Source organism: Dicentrarchus labrax, unplaced genomic scaffold (genome assembly GCF_905237075.1).
Source record: "Dicentrarchus labrax unplaced genomic scaffold, dlabrax2021, whole genome shotgun sequence".
NCBI classification, from domain to species: domain Eukaryota; kingdom Metazoa; phylum Chordata; class Actinopteri; family Moronidae; genus Dicentrarchus; species Dicentrarchus labrax.
This window is the reverse complement of record NW_026136715.1, coordinates 18,257,866-18,276,602: the sequence shown is the minus strand read 5'-3', so window position 1 is coordinate 18,276,602 and position 18,737 is coordinate 18,257,866. Positions and strand designations below refer to the sequence as shown.

The window sequence follows — 18,737 nt, the reverse complement described above, 5'->3', positions numbered from 1 at the left end:
CCAGCATCTGAGCTTTTTTTTGATGCTTTGTGCATGAGAAACAACTATGTTGTGTTTGCAGTGTATGATTTTCCAGAACAACATCCTTTCCATAAATCCATTGATGTGTTGTTGCTCTCATTTTGTGATCAAGTCAGTTGTCCCCTCAGAATCCAACCTGACGTTGGTAAACATAAAAAGTGTGGACCACACGTTTGAAACAGAAAACAGACTGCAGATTTGCAGCCAAAGTGTATCCCAGTGTCAGCTCTGTGATTCATGACAAATTGAACTACTGGATTGTTGCTGAGATGGATGATTAAAAAGGTCTGCTGGGTTGTTTTTAAGTCAAACACTTTAAAATGTGTTTTGAGTGATACTTGTAATATATCGCTCTACAGGGAGCAGCCAAAGTAACTGTTATACGAACAGTACATAAATCAACATTGTACACTGCTGCAAAGTTGAGGCATATCACACTGAACACTGTATTTTTCAGTTATTAAAAAGTTGATCAATTATCAAATTATCCCATCATCTGCTTGAAAAACGCAGGTGGATCAGTTAAAAAAGCAGCTGGAAATCAGGAGAACACATGTAAAACAACACACACTGAGAAAGAGGAGCCACTGGAAGCTAATTAACATGTTAGGTAATATGATCCATCTCGTTTGCAGTGACTTATTTACTGTAAAGTTGAAGTCATCTTTCATGAAGTGTTAACATTACTCTTTTAGTTCTTCTAAATGGTTAAAATGTGTCCTGATTTATCTTACTCAGTCCCAGTCTTTACAGTTTAGGGAAGATCAAAAGTGAACTAGACCTCCACATCTTTGTGATTTTGTCTTTGAAGTAAATAACAATTAACCGTCTTCATCTCTTTTGATAACCTGCACAAGGGAGGAAGAACACTGATGGAGCTTTTTGTCAGTGATATAAGTACCCATAGACAAGAAAGACAATAATATTGATACAGACAATGAAATTGGAGCAGTTTTAACAAGTCATAACTAAATCACAACACTTTTAATGTACTCACTGACACACTGACATGTGGAATAAGGAAAACGAAATCTCACTTACAGCATAATGGTTCCGTGCAAACAAAGACACTAAACTGTACATATTACTACAGTCATCACTCACAGTCAAAGCATGCAGATGGTCATTGTTCCATGACACAGGTGTGTGAGTATGAAATAAAAAAGCTGACATGTGTCTGGCTGTTCACATGTAGCATGAAGCTCATATGCTGTTTTTATCATAAGCCAGAAACAGCAAGACGTCTCTACAATACTGTTCTTTTCCAACATATTTACTTTAGGTGAAGCCTGTAATAAAGATTATGTGGAATTTTACAGCTGATCTATGACCTTGTTGCATCACATATTCTCCACTGTATAATAGTATGCACAGTATAAAAAGAAGAAAACTAAAGGGAAAAGAGCTTAACCTAGTGAAACATTTAAAAAACATACTGTCTTAGGTTAATTGTCAGTCAAATAAAAGGTCATTTCAACAAAGCCTTATGATTACCCTTGAAATAATGCATAGATAAAACATTTAGGGATCTGTCATCTTATGTAATTCATTGCCTGTATAATTGACAAAATCAGACAAAATAAAACAACTTAAAATACTTCCCTATTTTCTGACATTTGGAAGTGCAGACACGCATCCTTCACATATAATTACCTTCAAAAGTTGCAGTGGCTAGCATGTTAGCAACAGTTAATTATTCATCAGGGAAGGGGAGCGAGGTTAAATAAAGTTCCATTTTTCTATACTTATACTTAACTTTTTACAAAATCATTGGTCTGGACCTGAAACCACTGAATAGCATGTACAGCAGACGGGCTAAAATGAAAGGACTACAAATTACTTATAATAAATAAACGTATTATTAATTTATAGACATTTTTAGGTACACTTAATCTTACTGGTGGCATTTTAAAGATTTTAGAATTGACATTTGAAACCACACTAGTGTCTACTCTTTGTTTGTTGTTCCTAACGGCTAAATTGAGTTATTTTGATTGATTGATTGATTGATTGATTGATTGATTTAGTCATGAATATCTTATATTATAGGTAAATGCTTTAAAAACACTATTTCTCCAAGTTTATAGAGAATTGTATGTTGGTTTTATCTGTTATGTGGAAGACTGCAGCTTGAGACAAAATGTGTATCATTATGTAAGAGAGAAATGAGCTCCAATGAAAGCAACAGGAGTCATAATAAATCTCATTCCAGGTTTATTAGTTTATTCAACCCTGTCTATTAAGGCACCAAGTACATTTTCAACGTGCAACAAAGATAATTAAAACACTTTGGACAAACATTTTTTTACAGTTTTTTAAAATATGTACAAAAAATAAAAATAAACTTAGGTGTCAAAGACAAAAACTGTAGAAATATATTGATCAGAGAAAGGAAAACATCAGCTAATGACATTCACAGTAATGTGTCTGAGGTCCACCAGTAATGACTTTGACAGGACTGTCCCATAAATTGAACATTTGCTTTCTCCCCATGCATGTTTAGTCTCTTGACTGCTCATGAATGAAGCAAGTTGATTTATTAACTTCAAAACCTCAGCCTGACTGTGTACCAAATGCTTTACAATATAGCAGGTTACACAACAGAGGTAGTAGTAAATTGAGCATCATTAAAGGCACTAAATAAGAGCTCAAAGTGAAAACATGTTTATTAGCTGCACTAAATAGGTTAAATGTTTCTACTTGTATAACTCTCTACTTGGTGTTTTGGATGATGATTACATTCTCATTTACTTGAATAGGCTTGTCTGTCAGAGCCTTATTCTGATGACATGCCCACAGGGAACTGAGAAGTATATTGTATCAGTGCATGTTGTAGCACCACGCCTGCTGCAAGTACATGTAATTATGTCTGAAGATTTCAAAAAGAATTGAATAGCATGAAGTAATGATTTGATGGCCTTTGGGGTAGATTAATGTTTCCTTCTAACAGTTCTATTTCTACAGCAGAACATCTTGTGGTGAACACCCAAACTGCCTTTTGTTCCATTTCACTTCAGCAGGTCTTCACAATTGTGAAGAAATGACATGAGCCCCATTTTCATTCCATTGAGGTTACGTTCCTTAAAAGATTTGACAATTTTGTGGAAGAATGTTAACAGCTAGTATTGGAGAGAAAGGCTTTCTTTCCCCCCTATTTATTCTTTGGAACAGAACTCAAAAGTGGTGAGATGGTTGCATGCCAGAGGTTTTTACTGTGAATGACAGTGATGGGACATACCGATTATGTGGTTTTGTGCAAATAGACCTTGGGAGCAGTATACAATATTTGGACTGTACTTTTATTTACTTTCAGCACCTTTGAGAATTTAAATATGTGTATTTCTGCTTTTCCGTTTCAGAAATATATATATCTTGTACAATGTTTCAATGATGGATGTTGATATGAAATGTCAAACAATGAGGTAAACGTAGGTAAAAGTAATCCCTGTGAGCAAAAAGCTCTGAATTTTGACCCCATTTCCATTTCCAACTTTGCCTCACATGACTAGCCAACGTCGGCTTTGTCACAGATTTCTCTATACGATTATCTGCTCCAGGCAGAGCACGGCTGAGCCCAGGGACACACTGTTTGTCATTTAACTGCTCTGTCAGCGCTCCTGGCAGTCCAAAGCTCCTGTACTAAAGATGTAACATTGAACCCCGATGCTCTGAGCTCCAAGTCCGGCCAGAGTCACCTAATAGGATGGCTTAGTTAGCTGCAGGCTAACCAGCTACAGTTGGCAGGTAAAATAGCTAACTGCTAAATAAAAGTAGCTAAGCCTAAAAAAAACTATGAATTTGATCCACTTTTAAAAGTGTGTTTTTGTCCGGTGACCAATCATTTTTCCAACCAAAGTTTTGTCTGATTTGTTTTTTGACAATCACAGGGAAATATAATATAATATGAAAATATTCTTGGGGGTGATCAGTTTATCTGCTTATAGGCTGGACTTTTTAGTCAGAATTTATATAGGCACACTTGAATCAGCCTCAAGGGCACATTTTACTGTCAGATTGATGTAATTAGGTATAGAGAATAAATCAATTCACACTTCTTGACGTCAACATTGACAGATTTGAACATGTACCTTCCAAACGATCTTTCTATGAGCGAAACCATAAAACATTTACAACATAGCTTTCACTTTCTGCACAGGAATCTGGCACAAAAAAATCCTCTGAATGTATACTACTCTACGTGTCTTGGGTGCAAAAGTTCACCTTGGAAACAAAACAGAGGAAAAGAAGTGGAAAAAAACAAAAAAAGCTTTTCATTGGACCTTAAGTGTCTTTTTCTTGTGTCACAGAATGTATTTCAGCATAGCACACTCTGGTAACCTAAAAGCCCTTCACGTATGTTCATGTTTAAGGGAGATCAATTCCTTTGATCAGTGCGTAAACCTGGTGCTCTGGAAAAGACGTTATGTGTCAAGCGTCAAGTGCTCCCATTGTGCAATGCCTGAAGACAAGGTTGATGTCCACTTGGCAGGAATGCTAAGAATATAAGTGAGTATAACCTTTTGCTTTGCTGGACATGTGAAAAACACAATGAACAAGATTGTAAAATTTTACCAAGCTTTCCCACATTTGTGCATCCTCACAGAAAAGGAAAGTCTAATTCTTTTCATATCTACATGTTTTTCTGTGAATATCAAGGTCGTCTGCATCTGCACTGGAGTGTTGGTGATTTGTTTATGGGTTTTATACCCACTTATTCCTGTTCAGTGTCACAGGAAGCAGCAAAGAAAAGCAAAGAAAAAAGAAGAAGAGAGACAGTGTCTGGAAACTTGTGTAAGTAACAAGCTGTACAAGTTGTATTTGTTTTTGTTTGAGGCTGCTACCAGTAGTCATCTGGCATGACTCCACACAAGGAACTCATCTAGAGGCCATGATGGAGTGAGAGGATATGCCTCACAGAGGACTGTGAAAGGTGCAGTGACTTACTCAGAGCTCAAAAGCTAATGGAATCCAGGAAAAAAAACATAGCTGCCTGTCTTATCTTTTCAGTTTCTTATCATTGTCTGTGTGCTTATGTCTTATTTTCTGTAGGCACATGTCATGTTCAGTATCAATTAATCTCATTTTCAATTAATTTAATTTTCTCAATCACTTGTCACATCATGGTAAAAGAGTTTCCAAGTGTCATCTTTAGGTGTTTTGTAACCAAAGAGACTCAATTGAATGACACGAGAGAAAATAGAAATGTCCTGAATGATTTCCTGTCACACAGGCAAAGGCTCTTTCCATCTTAATTCACTTAACAACAAGCAAGCTAACATTACAGATGAAAATACTGTATGTTTCAAAGTTAAAATTACTGTAACCCAAGTATCTGTAAAAGTCCTGCATTCAGCACCTTGCTTAAGTATTGTCACCAAAATGCACCTAAAGTATGAAACGTAAAAGTACTCATAGTGCAGTAAAGTAGTCCCTGTCAGTGTTTTACTATATCTGATGTTTGTGGATTAATATAACTGCTGCGTTAATGTGTATGTTGCATTTTACTGTAACCACTTTATATACTGTAGGATAGTTTAATCCACAGATCATCATATGTTTGTACTGTCGGTCACAGCCTGTTTCCAGCTTTGTGACAAAACATTATCCTGCTAATCCAAGTAGGAGAATTCAGGATAAGTAGGCTTTCACATACAATCACCTTGGCGTTTTGGTGCATAACAACAAACAGTTATTAAAATAAAAAGTACCGCAAAAATCAAGAATGAAATATAAAGTGAAAATATTTGCTATAAAAGTTTGACAAAATGCATTTTCTTATCCCTTAAAGGAACACAATACACTGGAGTTTAAGAAATCAAAAAGAGTCAAAATGACCAGATTAGGATATACATGGTTTTCACTGGACAGGAAGGTATGAAAAGTAACTAGTAGAAAAACTTAGATTTAGTATATAAATGTATTGGAGTAAAAGGGTACAATATTTGGCTCTGAAATACAGTGGAGTAGAAGAATAGAAAAAAACAAAAGCTGTATGAAATAGAAACGTTCAAGTGAAGTTATGCTCCCAGTACTTCAAGAAAGTACTTAAATACAGATAACTAGATAAGCCTGCATGTAAAATGAAGCTCTGGAAAGTGTCACGACTTCAGTCAACTCTTTCTCTTGTCTGCTCTGTTTTCCTGTTGCATGCAACCTCTTCTGTCATTTTAGATGCAGCCACTCTCTTCTGCCCTGCAGGAAGTTTCCTGTCTTTCCCCAATACCTGACCTCCCCAACTACCTGCTCACCTGTTCACAGTTTCCCTCATCAGCCCTGCAGTATACTGGCCCATTTCCATGCATTCCTTGCCAGACTGTCTGTTGTGCATATGCCTTAACTTTTACAGCCTTTGCTTTGCCTGCCTGACCCTTGGACTTGCCTGGTTTTGACTTTTGCATGTTCGTGACAACGAGAAAATGTAAAACTTTTACCTAATCTGCTTGTCTCTGAGTTGTGACTGGTATGTACTTAGCTTTTACTGAAAAATCTCTCTAGAAATACAATAAAATGAACTTGAAATTTGTCGGATCCTTTTACTTTTTTTATTTGATTTCATGGTTTTATTGGTTTCACCTCTCACTCCCTGTGTCCTTTGAGAAGCAAATGAAGAATGCACCTCAATGATTGGGTCACCGTCAAGAGGAAAGAGTAAACATGGATGTATAACTTGGAAATGGAGCAGAACACTTCAGATTGTGAGTTGTGAAACTTCACACTTAGCTCAGCGCAGCTTGGATCGATCATATGTTCTGATTCACCAACTAACTCAACGATCATAAAGCTATTCATCTTTCACTGTTTGTGCACATAGCCAAAGTATGTAAGTATCAACTCACTGCTTTTGAGTTTAAGGACTGTCCCAAGTTTACATGAAGCAGTGGGAATTTGTAATATTTCACTTTTTTGACAAATCTGTGCACAGTTTGTTTAACAGAATCCTGTTACCAGATCCCTATCATTCAAGAGCTTTACTGAATAATGTAGAAAAACACATCAGACACACATTATTGGTCCAAGCGTAGTATTTGTATATATGTCTTAATACTTGCCTTGGTGGGAAGTTAGTCCTGGTTGATTTGGCAGAACTTGGTTACTGGTGGTAACAGCAAGTGCAGGCAGCAAAACACTCCTCGAACAGCTCCTTTGTCAAAAATAACTACAACATAAGATCAATAGTGTATTTGCTGACAGAGCAGCCAAACAAACTATTGGCATTTTAATAACAAAGTCAGGCACAGCGGGGCACCGTGAAAGAAGCTGCTACCTCACAAGTCTGTCCCCTGTCTTCATCTAACAACTTACTGTGACTGCTCCTCTTGTTCCATTACTAACTGCAATATAAAGTGATCCGCTGTCAAAAAATGCTGAAATAACCGTTTTTTGTAGGTGCATTTTATGAATGATAGTGTTCAAACACCCAGTGTCAGCTCAGTGTTTTGGCAGTTGAAGTCTTTTAATGTGAACTTCCTGAAATAAATGTTTGGTTGGCATTAGCTGTAACTTAAAGGACCAGTGTTAAATGCATCGAGCAGTGTAGTTGCAGATTGCAGCTCCCTTGCTTCATCATCCCCTTCCAAGCATGAGGGATAAACTACGGTGGTTGTGAAATGTGCCCTATCTAGAGCCAGTGTGTGGTTTGTCCTGTACTGTAGAAACAAGGCGGTTCAACGCGTAACACATAATGATTCTTTATTTCAGGCGATAATACACTAATGAAAACAACATAATATTACAGCATATATTGCAGTCTGACACCCAGTTTGTATTACCGCAAATATATAAATATTGCAATACTTTCATAAGTGGGCCCCTTGGTGTTACCTCATTTGGCAAGAAAAAGTGATTTAACAAACATTTATATAAATATCTTATAATCTTTGACTTTATTACTTTATTCATCCTTTAATCAATGAATACAAATACTTACTGTTTTCACCCTTTAAGTTCAGTTCATGGTTAACGGCAGACATTCTTGAGAACAGATGGCTTCCAGTTTTACAGACCACATGTTCCAGGAAGCTACGTACAGTACAATGTGATTTCAAAATGTACTTCAGCACACATAAGGACCACAACACTGAGATCCAGATGTTAAATACATTTGAATGTATGGCCATACGAAGCAGTCAAGATGCTCTCTGTGTGTATGGCTCGGCCTAAATTCAGAGATGGCGGCAGTCAGATGAAGTTAGCAGGTTGGTGGTCTTTAAGTGAGAACATTCTCCAGTGTCACAAAGTACATGACGGGCAGCATATTTGGGAGAAAGAAAACAAGTGTGTGTGTACAGTGTGTGTGCATGTTTGTCTTTCACTGACAAGACATCTGACAACACTCTATGACCCGATTATACCAACATTACAGTGCACACACACACAAGCTGGTGACATGTCCTCATATCACAATCTGTATTTGTGTCCACTTAAGTCACAATCAGCCCTGTGAATTCAATTTCCTCATTGTCGGTTAAGAAAAAAACATCCAGAGTAATGTGTTTGTTTACCCTGTCTGTCCCCATTACCTAATCCCGCAGGCCTTTGACCCCAACTTTATCAGTAACTGTCACATTTGTATGGGATCCTTGACCCTTTATGTAATAAGCCTGGTGGAGTGTCTGACCGTCCAAAGCTGTCAATCACAAAGAAAGACAAGTAGTCGAGGGCTTCTTTTTGTTCATTGTTCAGTAGTCGGTTGTTATGCTGCACTTAACTGGGTAAGAAAGAGCTGATGAAAGCAAAGTTAAAAGCTAGAATAACATTCAGGGAACTCCATCTGCATCTTATCTCGTAAATGAGAAGTTGACAAACTAACAGAACAGCATGTAAGCAGAAACACAACAAGTGATCCAAACAGGCAGGAGCTTGCTGCGGTTTTCCACCAGTAAGCATTTATAACTTCCACTTTAAAGTCCCAGTGAGTAACGTTTAAGAGGATCTATTTGGCAGAAATGGAATATAATATTCATAGGTATGTTTTCATCAGTACATAACCACCTGAAAATAAGAATCATCATGTTTTTGTGACTTTAGAATGAGCCTTTTATACGCCACAGGTCGCCTTCTATGGAGGTTGTATTGAACAGCCACGTTTCTACAGTAGCCTGAAACAGACAAACCAAACACTGGCTGTAGAAAGGACCATTCGTAGTAGTTTCTCCTATCGGCAACAACACTGCTAGATGCCACTAAATGTGGTTTTCATTGATTTTGAGGGAATAATGGAAATTTGGCGCCTAGACTGCATGAGTTTTTTCTGATCTTTGAGTTTAATGAAGTAAAGTTTATGATACTACACAACCACACTTTGATGGTGATGATGGCAAGAATCTTGTGAAGTGAATTAATGATGAATCACCCTCATGCATGAATCATACATCAATAACCGCCTAATTTTACAGATGATCCATGACGATGAACATACAGAAAAATAGAAATGATAGAAACAGCATATAGAAACCCCCCCCAAAATTTCACAAATCAGATTTTCAGGGGAGCTCATGTCTTCTTGAGAGGAGCCAAGCTCACTCCTGGCTCCCCTGTAGTTCGCACCCTGGTATTATTTGACACAGAGACATGCTTTGATTCACCACTTGCAACTGGACATTCAAAGCACAGTTGTGCTGTTGGGATGTGGGCCATTGTTCTATTGCGTGATGTACCCTGCTGTTAGTCAGCAGTGTCTGTGTGTGTGTTGATTGGTAGTTAGGTGTTGGGGTGGTTTGTAATCAGTGCCTTCTGGTGAAACCTAGGCCGGGTGGCACCCCTTCGATGATGTGACCTGTTTAGTTTCTCCTTGATTCTCATTTGCTTAATTTATGCATTTTACAATGCATTTTAATATTTAATAAGCTAGTATATTCGTTCAAATCTTAATTTCAGGTCAAAACAACTTGTGTAAGTTAAAAATGTCTTAAAATGAAATCCAGCTACTTTTCTTTAGAGAAGTCATGTAGCTCTTTGCCTTGCGGGAAAGAGGTGTGGAATTCTCTTTAACAATGCAACAAATATAAATCATGTGTAAGGGGACATGGCAATGACATGATTTCAGTCTCATTCTTATCCTTCCCAGAGAAATATTTAATTTCTGTATCTGCCTCAAGGAAATACAACCATATGGCAACATAAATAATGTAAGGTATTTAGTGCAGTAGTAAAGAGATTTATGGCCCTTCTCAGTCTCAGCGTGCAGAGTAATAACTGCAAAAATGATAAATTTTTATATGTGAGACAGCTTCGAACGCCATAATTCATGTACGGAAGTCATGGTTTCTTCTCATGTGCTGAAAGTAATACAAATATGTGCACTTTACATATAAAGCAAAGAAAATGTAATGCTTTTAGGAAGCTGACTGAAAACACATATGTGCTTTACGTTTACAGGCTATAGAAGATACTCCTCGTGGTTGTGACAAGTGTGATTATGGTATATGACCGCCACCATGTGGAGAAATCTCTTCACAACTACTTGGAGTGACTTAAGCTTCTTCCATTAACAAGAAAATGTGATATTGATATCCTTAATGATTTTAATATGAGCATCTGGTCATATATTAAGTGTATTCAATATTTTACCTCATTCACTACATAGATTATAAATTAAGATATATCCTATTTATGGTATATAGCATTAGTTTATGCTCCAGAAATCCTGCCCATATGGCAATGAAGTCATTCCGCTGCTGCTCATTTTCGCATATCCTGTAAGCAACTGAAGGAGACCCACTGAAGCGTGACAGGAATTGATTTTCCTGTATGCATATTTGCATTTGAACAGAACACTTGTGCATGAAAGCCAGAGAGGGCGTTCAGCACAGAAAGTTCCTGTGAGTCACCAATGCAATACATCCCCCACTTAGCCTTCATCCATTCAACACACTGCATGCAGGGAACAGTGTAACAATGTCTACTTCACGCTGTGAGTTAAACATTGGCTTTTACATGCCTCTGAATGTTATATACGTCAGAGGGTAAATCTTGAAGTATAAGTGTGCTCAGTAAGCTCTTTCCTAGCACAATAAAACAGTAAGTTAACATTTATTGTTAAATACCATAACTGACCTCACATGTTAGAATGTGCACCCTTGTCTTTTTCTCATTAATGATCAAAGCAAAACAATAGTTGAATTTCACACCTCCTTGGCCTTCGGGGCCTAAATCCTTACGTCAACAACTGTCAATAACACTTTTCATTAGTTTTGTGCAAAGTCAAGATTTGCAGTTTGCAAAGAACACATTGCATTTGGACTTCTAGTATCTGACAGGTGCATAAATTACATTTGTGGAAAGTCACACACAGATAGGCTGCAGCATTGTATGTTGCCAAAAGCTCTAAAGCAGCTGCTCAGCAGGTGTATTCCCCTCTTCATTTTAATATAGCATCTGTCCAGGGGACTATAGATGAAAAAACTTCTTTACAGCAGTGTTTATTAATGTGCTCTGCTCCTGTTAAATAAACTAATAAATAAATAAATAAATAAATAAGAAGATGGGGTACTTGAATTAGAAAATTTAATTGAGAATTAATCATCTAATGCAGAAATTCAGAGGATGATATTTATTCTTACATATATTCAATTTCTCAAATGATGTCTTAAAGAAATTAGGATACAATAGGCTTAATTACAAGTGGGTTTTTAAATGACTGGCTGTAGCACTATGTAAAGCATCTTATTGGCAGTCGAACATCCAAAAGCCGTAAACACCGTGCTTTGTAGTGGGAAAAGATGACCCGAAAACCAGTAAAGCAAGTGGTCGGAAACGCTGCGTGTCATAAGCGGAGCTGTCCTCGCTATCACGCACGACGTTAGGAGTTCCCTCGCTTACACCGTGAAAACGCCCCTCTACTCTCCTCCTAGCCCTTCCCCGACCATAAGCCATCCCTGCCGGCTTGTGCCTGTCTGCTGTCCCAGCCTGCAGGGCTACATCTCCCGCGGCAGAGAAAAGGCGCATCTGGGGCGGTGGCGGCGTCCGTCTTCCAGTTTCCTGCAATCTCAATGATCAGGATCCGGACCGAAGCTTGACACCCGGACCTGACAGGACAGGTATGCGTTTTTATTTGTTTGTCTGACACGGCGCTGATGACAGCGGAACAGGTGCATGCTGCATTTGCCGGTTGTTATGAAATGACATTGTAGGGATGGAGCGGGAAGCATCTTCATACCGGTAGCAAGCTTTTGCACAAAACCGCGCACTGCATGCTCTGCGAAGAAACCGCTTTGTGCTTCAAGTGTCATGGACGGATGGAGAGGGTGTTGCCACAGAGCTTTAATCCGACCAATATGGTCGGCAGGCTGTTTTAATGAGCTGCACAGAATCAGGGCATCCTTTCTTTCAGGCATATCAAGGCCCGGTAGGCAGAGAGAGTCAGCAGGTGCACCTTTTTTCTTATCGTCTTACTGAATCACATAGCGCCTGATCTGTACGCATCCAGCCCACCTACAATTGCTCACATTTATTCTTGGACATGCCAGTGTGCATAAGGATTGTGATTTCCCTATGTGGAGCTATAGGCTGACAGCTGATGCTCAAGATAATGAGCTAATTGGAGACGGAGTGTATTGTCGCGGGTGTGGCAGAGGGGGCAGGCGTGGGCGACTCATACAATCGGAAGGTCTCCTCAAATGTGTGAATTGCACTGTGAGAAAGTGGGCTATTAAACTGGAAATATCCTGACACTGGGGTAGCATTTAAAAACCCTTTACATTTATTTAAGTAGATAAAGAAAAAGAGCAAACTGGCCTTAATCAAACTGATCAGACTGTTTTCCTTGGGATATACTGTCATTTTAAAATAAATGTGTTATTTTCTCTGCAATGGGTTTGACATTTCCTCAATTTTAAAAGCTGCAGCTGGAAACCACAATAACAAAATAATGAGTCACTTTAGGATGTATTTCTCATATGAATTCTGTTCTCAAAATGCAGGATAGTCATCTGTCCTACATACTGGAGAATATATTCTTAACATTACAGACAAATTGAATTAAAATTAGATATTGTGTTGTGCAAACTATAAACAAAAATGTAATTTCTGATTAGACTTCTGCAGCAATGTGCAAGAAACACAAAACTATAACAAATGACACAGCTACTACAGTGACAGTGCAACAAAGGATGAAATGACAAAGAGAGTCTACTAACAAATAAAGTGCCATGTAAGAAAAGTCTACATAATTGCACCATTAAGCAAGTTTTATTTCAACACCCCCGGAGTCGGACTGTAAAAGTTACCATTATCAGCAATGCATCCTTCTGTTCACCATCATCCTACTCACAATGTGTATCTGGCTCCTATGCAGCCACGCCACAGGCTACTGTGACTCCCAGACTCTAAATTTGCGGGGGCAGAGCCAGGGGGGGGGGAATTAGACCTAAAATCCATCCATCTGTCCATCCGTGCCTCTGTCCCTCCATGCATCCTCTAGTCTCATTTTCCTTTCTTTCACTTGCTCCATTTTCAGTCTCCCTGGTGAAACTATAAGCAGTGTGGAGCTCTTCTGTCACACCCCTTTTGCTGGTTCACATTAAAGGGTGAAGCCTCTTTGTGTGGATGCATGTTATACCTGTTTTCTAGGCTGTTGTCAAGGTGGTTCAAGGAGTTTCACTGCAGGTTATACAGTAATGGCATTGCATGCTACATTTCCCACAGAGCAATTTGCTCTTATCTATGACAGGTAACAGACAATCAAGCAAACTCTTCACTTAAAACAGGGAGGGACTAGCAAGGTTATATGGCAGATTTACTCATGACGATGACTCCCATTTGTTTTCCAGGCAATGTATAACCTCTGTGCAATCTGTCACCAATGCAAACTTCATAAGGGTAAAGGTTAGGTCATGTGTTGTACAGCTACAACACTGTGTGTGTGTTTCTATGCACTTAAATTCAGCATGCATGCTTGTTTATGGTAGCACACTTACAATTCTCCTCCGAGTCCTATTTCAAGTCATCCTGTGATCGATTTGTAATAGCTCATTGAAGCGGGGCCAGTGGTCTGTTCACAGCCAAATTGGAATTCTCCACAAGATAAACTCACGTCGCTTAGAAGTGAGAGGAGCTTTCAAAGGCATATTAAAGATAACAGCACGTAATAAACTGTCACTTTCTGCATTATCATCACAAATGATGTGTTGTAGGTTACAATGCCGAACTCAGCAAGACGTCCCATTTTCTGGCGATCTTACATCATATTAAACTTATGACTGATAACACAGTTTGAGAAAGGTATATTCTATTGCCTTCATCAAACCACAAATCAAATGCAATTGTAAGGTGAGACTGACAGTGTTCAAATAAACGATTGCAGATCTGGAGAAAACGAGTGTGATTGCTGATAGCTAAAACCTAGAACTTGAGAACATACAAATGTATTAAGTTTGCCTTGGATTGAAAACAAAACTGAAGGCTTTGAATGACTAAAGGAAATGAATAAAGTATTTGAAGCTCAAGGATGTGTAGGACATTCTCCCATAGACTCCCATTGGAAAAAATGGTTTGAAAGAAAATACATTGGAATATTTCACTACTTACTAATTACTTGGCGTCATCCGTGCTCAGTACTTTATGTGGCTGTTGTAAAACTGACTGATTTTTATAATATCAGTAAAGACTCTTATGAGGACTTGACATAATTTCATAATTTTACATTACATATCCTGAACTGAGACTACATTGTGATAATTAACAGTGTAGTAAAGGTCATAAGAATGATCTCTCTCATAAAAGACCATTTTTACTTGTGACAGTGATATCATATATCACGTATTGCACATTGTATTTTAATAGTCTGGCCAGATTTGTGAGCAACAAATAGTCCTCCCAAAAGGGTGTACGACTAACATGCTTATGACATGACACAGATACCACAGATCTACATCTTGTTTCTCTGACCTTATGTCTTCATGGCAAACCATTTTAATGTCGACTAGAAGCTGAAATCCTACTGTACTTGAAAGTGTTGGTTGCCCTCTTCCACCCACCATCACTGTCTCCAACATGTCACTTCAGCGTACCAACCTCTACATGAACTGTCACGTTCCTCAATACAGTGTCATGTGATTGTTCACCTCTTCTCACTTACGAGCGTATATGTGTCAACTAGAAAAATAATGCCTTCAGGCTTTTTTTTCTTTTTCTTTATCTTATTTTGACATGCTTGACAGACGATGTTAGGCTAGGGTTCCCATGGTAACTGCATTTTAATCAGGCATGCCTGATGTCTGTGTGTTAACTATCGTTAGTGGCGAGACTCTCCACTTTGGTCAAATACAGAAAAATGAAACTGCGCTGCAGGCACAGTGTGTGTGTCTGTCGTTTTCCTGTCATTGTGGTGATGAGTGAAAATATGTGTTGTTTTTTTCTTTTTGACTCTGCAAGTAAACGCCCTTAATGCATAGGGGAAAGTGAAGAATAGTGCACTATGAGCATGCAGAAGGTGCTTTTACTGTAGGAATTACAGAAAGATGGTTGTCTTCAGTTTAATTGACTGTTGTGATAAAGTGGAATATAATCTTGCAGTTGTAGGGCTCATATGGTTGATTATTTTTCTAGGTAAATCATTATTACATAAATTCAAAAACAATTACCAAAAATGCATCTTAATCTATTTAATGCATTGTATTTCTAACTTCCAATAAGAAACCTGAACAAATACATTAACTGGAGGCACTTCCTATACTTTGTTTTTACTTACTGTGTCCATGATGAAGTCATGATGATTACCAGGCTGCTTTAATACACAGAAAGTGGACACATACAGCAATACCTATATGATGTTATGCAATCTGTGAAATAGCACTGCAAGAAATGTTCATAATGTTCAGTTTCTGTCGAGTCTGCATTAAGGAGGTGCTGATTCAGTCAGTTTTAAGGGTGTAATGTGAGAAGTATTAAATTGCTTTACTTTACACAGTGTACACACGCCACAGACAGTTGTATAAAAAGTGATATGTATGTACAGTCTGCAGTCTACCTTGCTCTGTCCCATCGTATATGTGAACTGCTGTAGCATATGTTTGTCAGTCTGAACTGTGTTTGGCAGTGAGTGTATCAACATTATGTCAACATGTCTCACAATCAGTGTTACCCACTGAAGTGTCAGTGTACAGTGATGGTTTTTGTTTTTGATAGATAATTCTGAACAGGCTAAGCAGTCTGAATCATGTCACAGGAATTCAAATTGCTTTTGACCTTTAATGCAATATTCCCATGCTTTGTCACATATCTTGACGTGACCCCCTGCACTAAATGGATGTAATATTACTTTGTGTTGTAGAATGGAAGAGGTTGGCTCTTCCACTTGTGTAAACTGATTAAACCATGATGCGCATCTCATAAATCAAACGATGCATTTTGACAGCTCATTTTGAAAGATTTCATTGCCTGATTTGTTTTAATCAGTGAGGATTAACTTCACAATGACCCCCTCAACCCTGCTCTAATAATTTTTATATGCACATTTGCCACCTTCTTTGACTTGAAGTGATAATGAAGCAGACACAGATAAGTTTGCAATCACACAATCTGTCTTTTCATCAGCTCAACAAGGGGAACTGAGTACTTCAGATGTTGAAGTGTAGAAACTATACTAGCCCCTGTTATTTCGCCTGCTGTAGTGCAGACCCTTCCCATGGACTTCCCATGAGTCCTTGTACTGTTGACGCAGGTAGCACCGCTCCCTCTGGATTTGCTTTCTCTTGGGGAGGATGAACTTGCAGCCTCATTGGTTCTTAAGTCGCATCATTTATCTCTGTTGTGGTGTGACATGATTTGCAGCGGACTTAACAGTTGTGCTATGCAATCTGCTCCCAAGACTGCTGAGTGCCAAAGGTTTTGGAGAATGTGTATATGTGGTTTCCCCTGAACAAGGACATCTCGCCACTCCCACTTCCCCAACCCCCACTGTCTTGTACCTGGTTTCTCAGAGCCAGCCTCTGCTGAGCATGGATTGATGGACTGGCTGTGTGTGCCATTAGTAGGAAAGCACTGATGATAATGCTGAGATGCGGAGGAAGCAGCATGATAAAATGACAAGGCTCATGAATGTTCTGTGACATATTGGACATTGGGTTGCTTCTGTAGATAGCAGTGTAGATACCGTCATTTAGCATGACTTACACAGTACATGTAATGCTTTTTACAGTGTGTGTACTTTAGCAACCGCACCTCCTTTAGACATGTTTGCATACACATTTATAATATAAAATGAATTGCTATTCTTGCTAGTAGCCGTGGTAACCATTTGGTACAGTGTTCATTGAATTGTGCACGAAGAGTGTTGGATTAAAAATGCTCCTAATCAATATGAACAGTATACAGAAATGTATTGTGTGGCATGTACTTTGTGCTAAATGCTAATATCGTCATGCTAACATGCTCACAATTACAGTGATAACATGCTAATCTTTAGCTGGTTTACCATGTTCACCATCTTAGTTAGTATTTGAACAATTGCATTAAACACAAAATTACAGGTGAGGCTGATGGCAGTGTCATTAGTTTAGCAGGAAGTAGGTTATAAACCAAAGTAATGGTAAACTGTTAGGATACATCCTTCCTGCATATGTACCATGTGGAAGAACATAAAGCTTTGTTCAAAGGATGAAAAATATTAAAGTGTGTGATTTGCAACACAAGAAAATACAATATAAAATGATACATTTCTAGTTAGTTAAATAAGTTTCTCTCTTACACAAAATATATATCGTCATATCGCACAGCCCTACATGGCAGATCATCAGTCCCTCTGTCTGCATGGATGACATCTTATGATAAACACAGAGATTGCTGTTTGATCAAAGGCACCATGGTGAGGAATTAACCACTAAAAAGTGCCAAAAATCCATTAGGGAGGCCAACCTGTCTAATTAACTCCCTGGAAAACAACAAGGACACTTTTACACTTGGCTGATAAAGAAGAGACCTAGATCCATATTTACAGTCGATTAGAATTATCCCCTTAAAATGTCCTGAAAACAGACAGATGGTTTGGTTGGAGCAAAGTGGCATTGTTTCTGAGAAAAAGTAGTATCCCTTTAAATCTCCAAATTAATGAATAGCCTAATTAACACAGTACAGTTTGTGGCATGTTTTGTTCATTTTTGTAAATGATGTAGTCACAAAGGACGATCTGGAAAAGGAAGAACACTGCCTGGAGATCACAGTAAGCATGTTATCTGTGTGCTCCTCCCTGCAGCACATTACGCGTGACTACTCCTGTTACCTCCTCTTCTACTGTCACTACTACTACTACTACTACTACTACTAGAACTACTTGTTACATATAAAAGTATTTCTGTAAAAATGATAACTGTTAACTCACATCTTGTAAGTGAGGCAATTCATAAGCACGCTAATGTAAAAGCTTTTTTTTTTGTCAGAACATCAGAATTGTTAAATGGGCCATTGCGGGATGATAATAACTTAAAATATTATTATACACTAAACAAAATCAGTGTTTTCATTAAGGGGTCTGTTAACCCTAATTACAAAAAAACTAATAAAAACATGTTTTCAATCTTTCTCACTTACCCTGATATTTAGCCATACGGATGGTTTGAGTTTTATTTGGATATCTGCCACGCATTACAATTGCAGTCTGTGGATGATCCTGAGTAACTGGGACACAGTTTCTGGAAAGATGGGGGGGGTGAAAGGCTTGACAGTACTAATGCAACAACAACAACAGCAAAGCAGCTGTCAAAGGAAGAAGAGGACAAATT

At 38.3% G+C, this 18,737-nt stretch overlaps 1 protein-coding gene across 1 annotated transcript in view; it reads left to right on the top strand.

The window, feature by feature from the left end:
- Positions 1-11,774: 11,774 nt before the first annotated feature.
- The window catches only part of si:dkey-178k16.1 (band 4.1-like protein 1), a 38,449-nt gene continuing 31,486 nt past the window's right edge, over positions 11,775-18,737 (top strand). The window contains exon 1 of the mRNA XM_051425252.1: positions 11,775-12,059. The gene's annotated coding sequence lies outside the window, so the exon portion shown is untranslated. The remainder of the gene's footprint in view (positions 12,060-18,737) is intronic.